At 41.4% G+C, this 13,253-nt stretch overlaps 1 protein-coding gene across 9 annotated transcripts in view; it reads left to right on the top strand.

Annotated features, from left to right (window-relative positions):
* Positions 1-13,253, top strand: part of RALYL (RALY RNA binding protein like) — a 643,381-nt gene that overhangs the window by 48,068 nt on the left and 582,060 nt on the right. Inside the window, exon 1 of one of the 9 annotated variants that reach the window (XM_048841094.2) lies at positions 1,784-1,804. The exons of the other annotated variants lie outside the window; for them this stretch is intronic. The gene's annotated coding sequence lies outside the window, so the exon portion shown is untranslated. Of the gene's footprint in view, positions 1-1,783; positions 1,805-13,253 lie in introns of those variants that run through there. 9 annotated transcript variants of the gene reach the window in all.

Genomic DNA, 13,253 nt, shown 5'->3' with positions numbered 1-13,253 from the left:
GACTAGGAGGCTCTGCATGCTGCCCCTGCCCTGAGTGCCATTTCCACAGCTCCCATTGGCCGGGAACTGCGACCAATGGGAGCTGCAAGGGAAGGCGCCTGTGGACGCGAAGGCAGCGTGCACAGTCGCCCATGCGCACAGAGGCTGCAGGGACCTGGCAGCTGCTTCCTTGGAGCCACGGTAAGCACCACCCACACCCCCTTCTGCACTCTAACCCCCTGCCTGGAGTCCCCTCCTGCACCCCAAAACCCTCATCCCTGGCCCCAGCCTCAAGCCCACACCTCTGGCCGGAGCCCTCATCCCTTCCCGCAACCCCTCCCCAGCCCGGAGCCTTCTCCTGCACCCCAGCCCTACCCCCAAGCCCTCACCCCCCTGAACCCCAGCCTGGAGCCCCCTCCTGCACCCCAAACCCTTCATCCCCAGCCCCACTCCAGAGTCTGCATCTCCAGCCCAGAGTCCATATCCCCTCCCACACCCCAGCTCCCTACCCCAGCCCAGTGAAAGTGAGAGAAGGCGGGGAAGAGAGAGCAAGGGAAGGAGGGGGATGGAGCTAGCAGGGCATGGGTGAGCCTCGGGGAAGGGGTGGGGCAGGGGTCTTTGGTTTTGAGTGAATAGATAGTTGGCAACTCTAGACCTGGGAAGCATCACAATACCACAAGTTAGTGAATATTTTTGAAAATGTAGGAATTAATGACTTTCAAATATTTAAAGTTGTTGTTTTAAGTGTCAGAAGTCCATATAAACATCTGCTGACTGGTTTGGGAAAGTTTTTATGCTCACATAAATTAGTTAGATTATTATCGATTTTGTAAATCATACCCTGTAGGTATTTTTCCCCCCTCCTGCAGTGCAAGTGAAAAACAGTTAAATAGTTTTTACAAGAAAATCACTTCTAGATGGGTTACTTTAGGCATGGGAAAAAGCAATTGCTGAATTGCTAACCCTGAAACCAAAACCATTCAATGGAAGTACTGAAATACCTTAGCTGTTGCAATACCAACAGTCAAAGCTTAAAAGATGGGGTTAGACTCTTTTAAAACAGATGCCTGCTTATTACTGAAGACAGATTAGCCTCTGAGCCTGAGCAATTGTTTTTATATCATTAATATGCAAATCTGACCTGCTGTGAGGTTCTTCCTCTTTCTAAAACTATGATCCATTCAGTGTTTCCTTGTTTTCCTGTGAATAATTTTGCCCAGGAGGTTTATTTTGCATCCCAGTTTATTGTGCACCTGTAATTTCCAAAAGCTGCTGTGTTTTAGGTCATTTTCTTTAAAATACTAAATAAGAAACATCATAGTTTCCCAAACACATAACTGGTAATTTTAAAAATTAAATGTCTATATTTATTATCCCCATATGAAAAATATGGGATTATACCATATATTTTTAATGTATCAATTTATTAATTTAACAAGCGTCTGACTGCATGGAGCAACACGCAAGATTGATACCTTAGATTGTATGCTGTTCTGGGTAACAACCACATCTGCTCTTATTTCTGTGAGGCAGTGAGCACTCTTTGATGTGTTTCATATCAGCACCCTAGTGAAATCAGATTCACATATGAGGGGCAAATTTCTCTGATTTGCACTGATGGTTTCTATTTCACACATTCCATTTATTCTGTGTCCAGAATTCCCATGTTAGCCTGGTCTAGTTCTTAGAGCAAGGGACTGGAATTCAGGAGACCTGATGTTTATTTCTCATTTTTCCAGTGGCTCACTGTATGACCTTGCATAAGTCACACATTCTGTCTGGGCTTTGGTTTCCCTATCTGTACAATGGAGATAATCTTGCAAAAGTGAGTATGCAGTACCTTGGAGATTTTCAGATGAAAGGTGCTTTTAAAGTGCAAACCTTTGTTGTTGTTTTCTTATTGGCTATGGATAGTTTTGTATGGAATAAGTGCATTTTATGCTTCAGAGATTTGCAGTGCTTATCAGAAATTTGCCTTAGGTATTAATACAACTAGGATGTAAATGAGAGTGCTGAAAAAATAGAAAATGCAAAAACATATTTAAAGTATATTTTTACCATTATTTTTTTATGAGTTTGTCTGACTGTTGGAGCTCTGTTGAGAAATTGCCTCTGTGAACCTTTTGGCGGGGATTATTTTGGAAAGACTTCCTGCTCATAGGTAACTTTAGAAACGTCATTTAGCTTTATGAGGCCTCCCAATAAAAATTCAGTACTTTGGGGCAGACAGGATGGATTGACCTAAAATAAAACAATTTAAATCAGTACACAAGAAACATTTGACTTAAATTTTTGATTTTAATGATGTTTTGTATTTGTATTGTTTAGTTATTTTCCTAAAGAGGAATTAAATACAGTCTTGATGCTAAGTTTGGTGCTGCTTTATCCTAACCAAGAGGGTACAGTATATCTATAAACATTTATTTAAGCAATTATATAGCTTAATTTACATTTATTCTGTTTTTTAATTATTACATTTTGTGCTAGAAAATGGTTAATGATGCATTTCTTATGTACTAGATTAATTTCTTACTGGTGATTTGTATCCAGCTCAATTTGGATGGAAATTCAAGTTCAATTAAAAATGCACAAAATCAGCATTTTATTTGTTTATTACTTAATACTACTTTAAATGTACTGGATACAGAAGAAAAATGTTTACTAAATATCTTTTTTGCTTTTAAAAATTGTTTATTAAACAAAGAAGTGTTATCTGTAGTTAGTGAACTGAGCTGATTGTTTCTGGTCACCATGTCCCTCAAGGTTATAGAACTAGTAGATCTCAGTCTCTCACAACTAGTTTTTATTCATAGATTGGAAGAGGAAAAACAAGCTTTCCTGCTTTTTCACCTCCGAGTTGGTTTCTTAACTTTGAATGAGTAAGTCATTGAACTGAACTAGTTAAATAGAAAAGAAAACATTCTTTCTGCCCCTACAGAAGAGCCTAGTGCTGTCAAAAGCTGGTTCAACACTTCAACAAACTCTGGCTGCAAGTGCTAAGCCAGTGACTTATACCAGTTCAGTGCTTTAATTTTCATTAAAACTTGGCAGCAAACATATATTGCTTAATATTTTTTGTATTTAATTTAAATTATTTTAATAGATTATAATAAATTTAGGCCTTAACATGAGTTGACAATTTCAAGTGATAAATAGGCTTATTTTTAGAAAATAAACTTTCTTTAATTTAATTAGAAAAGAACATTCAATTTAAATACAAAAATCAATTTTTTGATAAAATTGTATATTTTTTTCCACTCGTGGAGTAGAGCCTGCAACTTCATCTCATCCAATTGGTAAAGTAAGTTGTTTGCTATATATAATAGCCTATGAAACTGTCAGAGAAGTAGAAGAGGCAATAGGTTGAAGGTGAATTATGGGAAAAGGGAGAATCCCACAACAGTGAAGGAGGGGAGAGACCTCCAAATTAGCAATTGCGGTCAGGGCCTTTCTACCATATTTGGGATAGGAGAGTATCAACAACTCACTTGAAGGTTCGTGTTTGCTAGGATCCTTGGTTGACTCCTGTCTTCTACTAGAGTCAGATATAGTGCAGGCTCTGTGAAGCTGTACTCAGTTGTGTATCCGTAGTCTAAAGGGATGGAAATGAGGGATGTGAGAATGTTTGTCTGTAGTGATGTGTGCTGCCTCATGAGCTTCCTGTCTTCAGTCAAACAAGTTCCAAATGTGGAATGGATTTATTTTTCCCTGTCATTAACTCCTTCTGAATAGGTCAACCCACGTGCTGCATGCTCATGGCCATCTGGCTGTGGTGCCCACCTGAAGACCTTTTAAATTTTAACTGGAACGGGCCCTCAGGCAGCAAGCTCATCTTGTGGAATTTTATTTTGACTGTTCAGTTCTTTCTCCTCCTGTATAGCGTCTTCTAGCTGCCATGTTCAATAGCTCCCCACAGAGAATTGGGCTTTTCCAAGTGTGGGTTTAATTAAGCAAAGATAAAGGTTCTTTTTAAACTAATAATAAAAGTAGAATGAATCTGAGTTGCCTCTGGAAGACTGCACAGCATAGGGTTGGGCATTGGGACTTCAGATAGAAATGCTGCATTCAAGCAGAGTCCCACTGTCACACCTGGCTACCAAGTTCACCGGCATCTCACAACTGCACATGCAAGTAAGCTGTATTATAATAGTGGGAACTTCGCAGCTGTGTCCTGTCCCATATTAACATTGTAATAAATATAAAGGATGTTGATAACAATTTTATAGTAAACTATACACAGCTGTTCTTGCACCACAATTTTACTATCTACTGTCAGACATTAGAAATGGATTAGGGCTGTTTTGATATCAGTCACATGGACATCCTGGAGTCTTGGTTCAAATGATATCGCTTACATACACAGCCTTAAGGGATAATTAAAATAAAATACCTCTACATATAGAAGGAATGTGGTACCATATAGTATCTTAAATACTTCAACTTAGCTATCCAAAAATGTCTTACGAAGCAATGAGTTATTGCTGGGATTGAAATTCAGAGCTGAAGTGTGAGATGGTGTAAATTACACATTGGCCAATGGATATATGTGAAGGGACAGTAAGGGAATCTAATGGGATATTAGTAAGCATAGAGGCCCCATCCTGTGAGGTGTTAAAAAGCCAATGAAGCTGAGGGTGCTCAACACCCAACAAGAATGATCCCTAAGTGAGTGCCAAGGTATCTGATGCCTTCATGGAAAAAGCCAGAGTAAGGTATAATTTAAAATGGAAATGACTGACTTTAATTTATTCCCTTCAGACTATTGCCAACCCCAGGTTTTAAAAATTGAGTCAGTGCCCCCAAAATCATGAGACTCTCTTACAAATCATGAAGGTTAGCGAGTAGGTCTGAGTCTAAGAGAATCTGAGGGACTGTAACATCATGTAGCAGGCATGTAGGTGATTTACTCATGTAATTGGGTGTAGACTGAACTGGAAGCATCTAAATTCACCTCTGAAGTTGGTGCTGGGAGTTAAAAGGATACAGTAAAAGCTTTGTTATCCGGCATGTTGGGGAAATAGGGGGTGCCGGTTAGTCAAAATTTCCGGTTAACTAGGAGTTATACTTACCAATGGAGGGATGGAGTCTGGGTGCGGGAGGGGGCTCAGGGCTGAGGGTTGGGGTACAGGAAGGGGTGTGGTGCACAGACTCTGGGAGGAAGTTTGGGTGTGGGAGGGGGCTCGGGGCAGGGAGTTGGGGTGCGGGAGGGGTTTTGGGGTGCTGGATCCGGGTGGCGCTCACCTTGGGCGGCTTCCACAAGTGGTGACATGTCCCTGCTGTTCCTAGGCGGAGGCGCAGTCAGGCAGCTCTGCACGTGGTCTCCGCCCGCAGGCCCTGCCCCCACAGCTTCCATTGGCCCTGGTTCCCAGCCCATGGGATGTGTGGAGCCAGCGCTTGGGGCAGCGCATAGAGCCCCCGTGGCTGTTTCTCCACGGAGCAGGAGCAGGGATACGTCACCGCTTTTGGAGAGCCACGCGGAGCCAGGTAGGCAACCTGCCGGCCCTGCGCCAATCCGACTTTTAATGGATATCAGAAATGCCGGTTTCTAGAGCTTTCCGGTTGGTAAAGTGCCAGATAACACAGTTTTTACCGTATTTAGGCAAATTCAGCAGTCATTTTGACTGAGCAGTAGCCCACTCATGTTGAAACCATTCTAGTAACTTTGGCCTAAATCTGCAAAAGGACTTAAGCATTGGAATGCTCAGCTTAAAGCATGCCTATCTGATTGGACGCTGCAGGTGAGATGGGTGGGACAATGCCTATCTCCACCTGGTTTGAGGATTCTGCTGGGGCTTTGGCATGAAATTGGTGTCCAGATGCACATACCACCTAACTTTAGGCATGTCCAGGGTCAGGGTTAGGCACCTAGGGGACTTGTGTGGTGAAAATTTAGGCACTGAGGGATTTTAGGCACCTGCAGGATTAGCCAGTAACTGAGCAAGGATTTTGAGGATCTCAGTGGTGCTTAAATTTTGGACTTAGGCAACTAAGTCTTTTTGTAGATCTGGGTTTTTGGGGCTAATTCTTCTCTCAGTGACACAAGTGTAACTTATTGACTTCAATAAGTTACCTCTGATTTATTTTACTGGTATAAATGAGAAGAGAATCAGGGCCTTTGTATTTCAGATTGTTTCTTCTTCACCAGAATGGTGGAGTCATATTGTTCTATAAAGAGAGAAACTCAGCAGAAACTGTAAAGTGGCCACGCATCCTGTCAGATTATACCCCTCACTCTCTCTCACAGATGGATGGGCGGGGAGAGAAAGAGAAGAGTTCCTGAGACAGCCATGAAGCAGGTTCATTAGGCAGACCAGACATGAAGCCAGACCAGATACTAGAGTAGCAGACAGTGATAAATTTCCTTTGTTTTTTTTTCCTTTCTTTTAAATATATTTGTTCTCCTGAAATAACTCTATCCTCACCTTCACTTTATAAGCCATTTTCCAAAAAACTGAGATATCAATGATAAAGGGGCACAAACAAGGAAGTATAACTCTACCATTAATTTCAAACTTCATCAAAATCAAATTGTAAGAAAAATCAAGTGGAAAAAATCCTCTTTCATATGGAGATGGAAGTTGGTAGGAGATTTTTATGCTCGGTCTGATTTTCGAAAGGATACTTTTATTTTAACTCTTCTATTCATTGTGCTTGCAGTGACTATTTAATTAATTACCTAATTTTTAGCATAGAGGAGTGTTGGGTGTGCAAGTAGGGTTGCCAACTTTCTAATCACACAAAACTGAACACCCCTGTCCCACCCTATGCCCCACCCCTCTCCTCCATCCCCCTCCCTCCTTTGCTCGCTTTTCCCCACCCTCACTCACTTTCACCTGGCTGGGGCAGGGAGTTTGGGTGCGGGAGGGGGTATGGGCTCTGGGGTGGGGCTGGGGATGAGGGGCTTGGGGTGCAGGAGGGGGCTCCAGGTTGGGGCCAAGGGGTTCCATGTGCGGGAGAGGGTGTGGGCTCCAGCGGGGGGTTTGGGCTCTGGGATGGGGTCGGGGATGAGGCGTTTGGGGTGTGGGAGAGGACTCTGGGTGGGGCAGGGGGTTGGGGTGCAGGGGAGGTGAGGGTTCAGCCTTGGGTGGGTCTGGGGATGAGGGGTTTGGGGTGCAGGAGGGGGATCTGGGCTGGGCCAGGGGGTTGGGGTGCGGGAGGGGGGAAGGGCTCTGGCTGAGTGTGGGGCCAGGTATGAGGGGTTTGGGGCACCGAAGGGGACTCTGGGCTGGGGCAAGGGGTTGGAATGCAGCAGGGTGGGAGGGGTGTCGGGTACCAAGGAAGCGGACACCAGGTCCCTGTAGCCTCTAGGCCATGGGCAGCCAGGGATGCTCCATGTGTTGCCTTCACACCTGCAGTCACCGCCCCACACAGCTCCCAGTCTTTCCCAACCAATGGGAACTGCGGAACCGGCACTGGGGTGGGGGCAGCAGACGGAGCCTCCCAGGGCCTAGGGGCCACAGACACCTGGTGGCTGCTTCCAGGGCTGCGCAGAGCTAAGGCAGGTAGGAAACCTGTCTTAACCCCAGCCCCCCAGTACGCCACCAACCATACTTTTAACAGCCCAGTCAGGGTGCCAACTGGAGTTGCCAAGGTCCCTTTTCAACCGGGTATTCCAGTCAAAAAACGGACACCGGCATCCCTAGGAATGCAGGATCCAAGCATGTGTTGTGACACCTAAAAACAGTCTGGGATTTATATATTATAAATCAGAACAAATTAGCTTCAGTGAGTTTAATGGAATTTTACAAGAGAATCTCAGCCACAGAAGAATTGTCCATCTTCTTGAGATGGTACTGAAACGCTCTAATTGTCAGATGAGCAAACTTTCAAAGCAGAGCACAGTGGCTGAGCCTGCACATGCACATGTGCTTGTTGTTCCCACAAGGGTCAGCACAAGACCTATCCATCACTTAAATTTCAGTTAAGCAAATTTAAGTGGTGCAGTGAAGATAGAGGGGTGATTTCACCCATAGGACCCTATGCTACCAGCCATTTTCAAATCTTAAACATCCAGTAAGGCTTTCAGCTCTGTGATTTGCGCTTGTAAATGCTGATTTGAGCATGAAAACATGAGGTTTTGCCAACATATCTGCTTTTGAAAATGTGAATCGCGCATATCTGTCCATCCACAACACTCCTTGTAATACAGTCATCTTGGACTCCTGTATTATTTTTAAACCCACAATCAGAACAGTTATCACACGTTTTTAGTTTTATCCCTGCTTGGTTTTGCATGTTGGCCAAGTTCATGTGTGTGCCACAGAAATGTCAAACAAAGAGGCAGCGCTTTCAGATGCTCACAAGGCAGAGAGATTGTTTTCCTTGTTTTTCTTTTTTCATGTTGTGGTTTGTTGTGTAAATCTCTCTTGCTTTGTAATGTATGTGTAATAAACAGGGTTTGAAATTCATTAAACACTTTAGCTTTACTTAGACTATAATCTCAGCAGCCATTTATTGGTTTGAATACTCCAAAGGAATGGAGATTATCCCTTAATTAATTCCATTGAGGCGTTCTGCCGCAATCATCAACCACAATATGGTTTCATAAATTAATCTTGTAGGGAATATATCATACATTTTATATTAAAATACATGTAATACTGGAAATCGTGTAACAAAAGGTAATTTTATATGTATATATCTAAGATACACTAATTTTAAAAAGTCATACTTCTTTGTAGCCTTACATTTAGTCTTTGCTGAATGTAGTGACCCTTCAGAAATGTGTAAAAGAGGAATCTTTCTGCAGTGTATCCTCCTCAGCAGGAGGGGATTTTTTTTTTAGTCGTGTGTAAATATTTAAATGAAAGTATAGTTTGATATACACATGAAAGACAGAGCCTAAGAGATCGTTAGAGCTTGAAGTGAGCTCTAACTTTTTAGATTCGCAGCTTATAGTGTTCTAATTTAAATGTTTGTAGTAGCGTGTACAATGCAAATAAACTTTTTTATGTTATATGAAACTTTTTCATGTTGGGGGGGGAGGGATAGCTCAGTGGTTTGAGCATTGGCCTGCTAAACCCAGGGTTGTGAGTTCAATCCTTGAGGGGGCCATTTAGGGATCTGGGGCAAAAAAAAAATAAAAATTGGGGATTGTGCCTGCTCTGAGCAGGGGGTTGGACTAGGTGATCTCCTGAGGTTCCTTCCAACTCTGGTAGTCTATGTGCTTCTGGGAAGCCCAATCCTGCTTTCATTGAGTAGCCAAAGCCCCACTAAGCTTAATGGGAGGTAGGATTGGGTTCTGAGTTTACTTAATTTTAAATTTTATAGTCTAAATTAAGACACCCCCTCCCCCCAAATAAAGGTATCAATGTCAGATATTTAGAATTAAACTTGTCTGCTCTTAGTATCAGAACTGTAAAACACTTACTTTAATAATACGTACAAGTATTTCTACTTATTGGTATCCATTTCATATACTAACTGCATTTACAGTATATGACATGTTGATTACTATTAAATTTAACTAGCTATTTTAATAATCACTTATCAAATATGAATATTTAATGTAATGGTGTAATTGTAATTCTGTTACATGAAACCCATAATGTGGAAGTTATTCTCCTCCTTGAGTAGACTCCCCAGGCTAGAGCCAAGGATTGTGTAGTCATTTTAGTAATTCCAGACTGGCCAAAATGGAGGAAAAGTAAATATTACAACAGGTATTCCGTTTCTGACATTTTTCAGAGTAGCAGCAGTGTTAGTCTGTATCCGTAAAAAGAAAAGGAGTACTTGTGACTAAGGTGCCACAAGTACTCCTTTTCTTTCTGATATCATTTGTGTTAGGAATTTGCAGAATGGCAACTAATCTATGTAGTAAATTAAATAGAGTGCATGTACTGCCTAAAAGTCTGCATAAAACTTTATTAATTACATTAATTAAGTAGAATTGTCAAGGCTTTTTAATGCAGATTGTCTTATTAAACCCCTGAGCTTTGTAATATATTGCAAAACCTCTCTGTGGCTTTGATGTAAATCCTAATATTTCATTGATCTGGGTAAAGCAATTCAGATTGTAAAATGGGAGGGAGGGGAGTTTTCCTTAGTGATATTTTTTTTCTTATACAAATCTGCTGTGTTGAGTTCTGTCCCATGCAGACCTTAGAATAAATAGAATTGTACACAGTATGTTTTACTAAATTACACAGTATAAGGCTGACTCCAGTATTTAAAAAAACAAGAAAATTAAATTATATTTGCAGAAACTGTTTTCTAGTTACACAAGTGCAATATGTGAGTTTAGTCCTGCAAAGAGACAGGCAGATCCCCTGTACCATGTGCTCTTCACAGAATTATATGGGATCAATACAGTGCATATCAACGCAGATTAGAATGACTCTCACTCACAAATAAAGTAGATGGGAAAGCACTGCATGGCATAAACTGGGAGCCAGTATACAGTGTAATGAGTGCAAGGCCAGAATTGTATCAGTCAACAAGCACTCTTAAAAGAAGTGTGGAAAGCAAAAATGGCAGTGCTCTTCTATTTCAGTATGTGCTGAGGCTTCTGGATTATGCAGCTGGATGCACACAGTACTTAGCAATGGTAGCAGAACTCTGCACTCAGAGTGAAATCAGCACAACAGAGCAGTGGAAGGAGGGGATATAATTAAAGGAGAAGACAGGGTGTGGCCAGGACATAGGTGCTTAAATAATATCTACTTCTCAGGATGTGGAGCAGCCAACTGCTCAGTAATTGCCACTGCATCTTTAGGGTCGCAATTATCTCCAGAGCCCTAATGTGCTCCCTTAGCAAGGTTTATAGAACCTGAGGATCTGCATAGCAACAGATCCATACTGCTTTCTCTCTTTCTCCTTTGTTCCCTCACACCTTGCTGACTGGTACCTGTGAGAGCCTGCCTGCTCTATACAGCAGAAATACATCAGTTCTGCCACCATGACTTGTTCACATGCGTAGAGGAACAGGCAGGATTTGTTCCTTAAGAAGCAAAATATGTCTTGTGAGGCAGCGTGTGCATTTGCGCTCTTACTACTCACTATACAATTTTTCAGCGTAAGTGTAAGTTATTTACATATTTTCTGTTAACATACTGTAGTAATGGCCTGAACCAAAAATCCATTGAAGTCCAAAGACTCCACTGACTCTTATGGAATTGGGATCAAATCCTTAATGCTGGTATGGGAAAGAAGTTTGTGTTGATGCAAGACTTTTGAGTTCACAGATGGCAACAGAAGCAGGGTCATAGAAACGTGTCTCTGATTTACTAGCTGAAATGTCAAATGATGTTAGTCCATCTAATGATGGGAAGTAAGACCCACTCATATTGGATAAAAGAAAACTAAAGCATGATTCTAGAGCCTATTTGATTAAATTGTTTATGAAGTGACAAGATGCACCCAATTTATTAATACTGTTTTTGATACTATATTTAATTGTTTAATAGAAGCATTATGACATCGTAATTATACTGATTTTGTATAGCATAGTGAATCTGAATGTCTTTTGGGAGCTAGCCAATAAAAAAGGTTTTAATACTTGCCTGAACATACTTATATATAGAATTTGTATTTGGAGATTTGTACATGGGAATCAAAGTACAATAAGTAACTTTCTTTTGTTTTTGAACACAATAACGTCTTACAGGTTCATATATTTACTGGGATTCGCTTTGTAGCAGGTAAGCTTGACATCAATAGTGTCTTATAATACTGAATAACTGATCAAATTAAAAAGCTGAAATTTACATATGGTGAAACTTATCCCAGTCAAAGGACTTCTGTACATCCCTTTGGATTGATAATGCTCCACTTAAATCCTGTGTTAAGGATTGAAGTGGAGAATTAAAGTTATTTACTGGTGTGATGGGATTTCCAGGGTATGACCTGGAACTGGGGTACCGCTGTGCCCTCTTAACTGTCCAGCCTGGGCTGTCTCTCTCAATGCTTTGCTAGTGACAAGCAGCAAACCACTCCAGACGCTGTTGTCACTCAGCACAACAGCATGCGGAGCCCCACATCCAGCTAGATTGAGTGAATGCACCCAGAGCCACTTGTGAAAGGCAACAGCCAATTCTCCCCAGCTTCACAGCCTTGCACCTCCAGAGCTGTATCATCTTGCCCTGGTTAGAAGCCTGTTCATTTGAAGTTTTTGCCTTCTCAGCGTTCTTATTGCTTCCAGTGTGGGTGGGGAAGGAGAGAGGCGAAGGTATGATGAGCCACTGTTCCCAATTTTATATCCTTAGTTTATGTGCCTAGAAAACATTTGCCCAGACATGTCCTGGTGGGCTTTCCTGAGCAATCCCTGTGGTGGTCTCGTGCAACTGAGCCATAGAGTTGAGCAGTCACCATTATGTGATGCTTGTGCAACTGTCATTGAACTGTAAATCCTTTAGTTACAACTCCACTGGTGATTAATGGTGGAAGTGATGAGCAGTAGAGACTCTCAAACTTAAAACATATTTCAGTAACAACCATACAGCAAAATCTCATAACTTCATACACACTAATGATATACATATTTGGAAAGAACAATGGGTTTCAGCAGATCATTACCTTTCATAAGATATCTTACTTGGCATGCTTTGTATGAATATCACAACTATATATAAATGATGACTATGAGGGTTACAGGGTGCTATTTTTAGGTACAATGTGTCACAACCGGGCCTTTTGCTGGCCCTCTACAATGTGATGTATTTCTCTCATAGAGAGTAGCTTAAGGAAACAGAAGAATAAAACTTGACTGTTCAGTGACAAAATATGAATACAAATATGAACTGATCATAACACACAGTCTCAGACTTGGGAGAAAGACCTGGGTTTAAATCACACAGGAAGTCTGTGCTGTAGTGGTGAAGTCAGGGAATTTACATAGGCATAAGTACTTAGATTGTGCAGAGTCCTGTGCGTGTGCTCTCACTCTTCTAACTTTTTACCTTTGCCTCCCTTCCTTCTAACAGGAAGGATGAGATTCTTTTTAAAGTCTTTAACGTGATAGTTTTGTTACCAGTTAGTTTATGGGGTATATTTAGGAGGTCGGGGTATATGATACATATAGATTCAAGAAAACTGCATGACTTTCATTTAATTGTTCTTCCATCATTTCTTTGCCCAATGCTAGCTACAAATTTACCTTTAAATTTTATCCTTGAACTAAGGTGATAATTACTATGCCTGGAAGTAACCCTTTTTCTTCAAAAGACAGTTTATTCACGGAGTTCTTACAGTTGGTGAATTTGGGTGGTGTGACCTGTTTGTTGATACAAGTGGTATTACTATACTTAGGCTTGGCAGAATTTGATTTTTGTATAATT

The sequence above is a fragment of the Caretta caretta genome, chromosome 2, assembly GCF_965140235.1.
Source record: "Caretta caretta isolate rCarCar2 chromosome 2, rCarCar1.hap1, whole genome shotgun sequence".
Lineage (NCBI taxonomy): Eukaryota > Metazoa > Chordata > Testudines > Cheloniidae > Caretta > Caretta caretta.
Note: the sequence above shows the minus strand (reverse complement) of the source record. Positions and strands in the feature narration are given on the sequence as shown.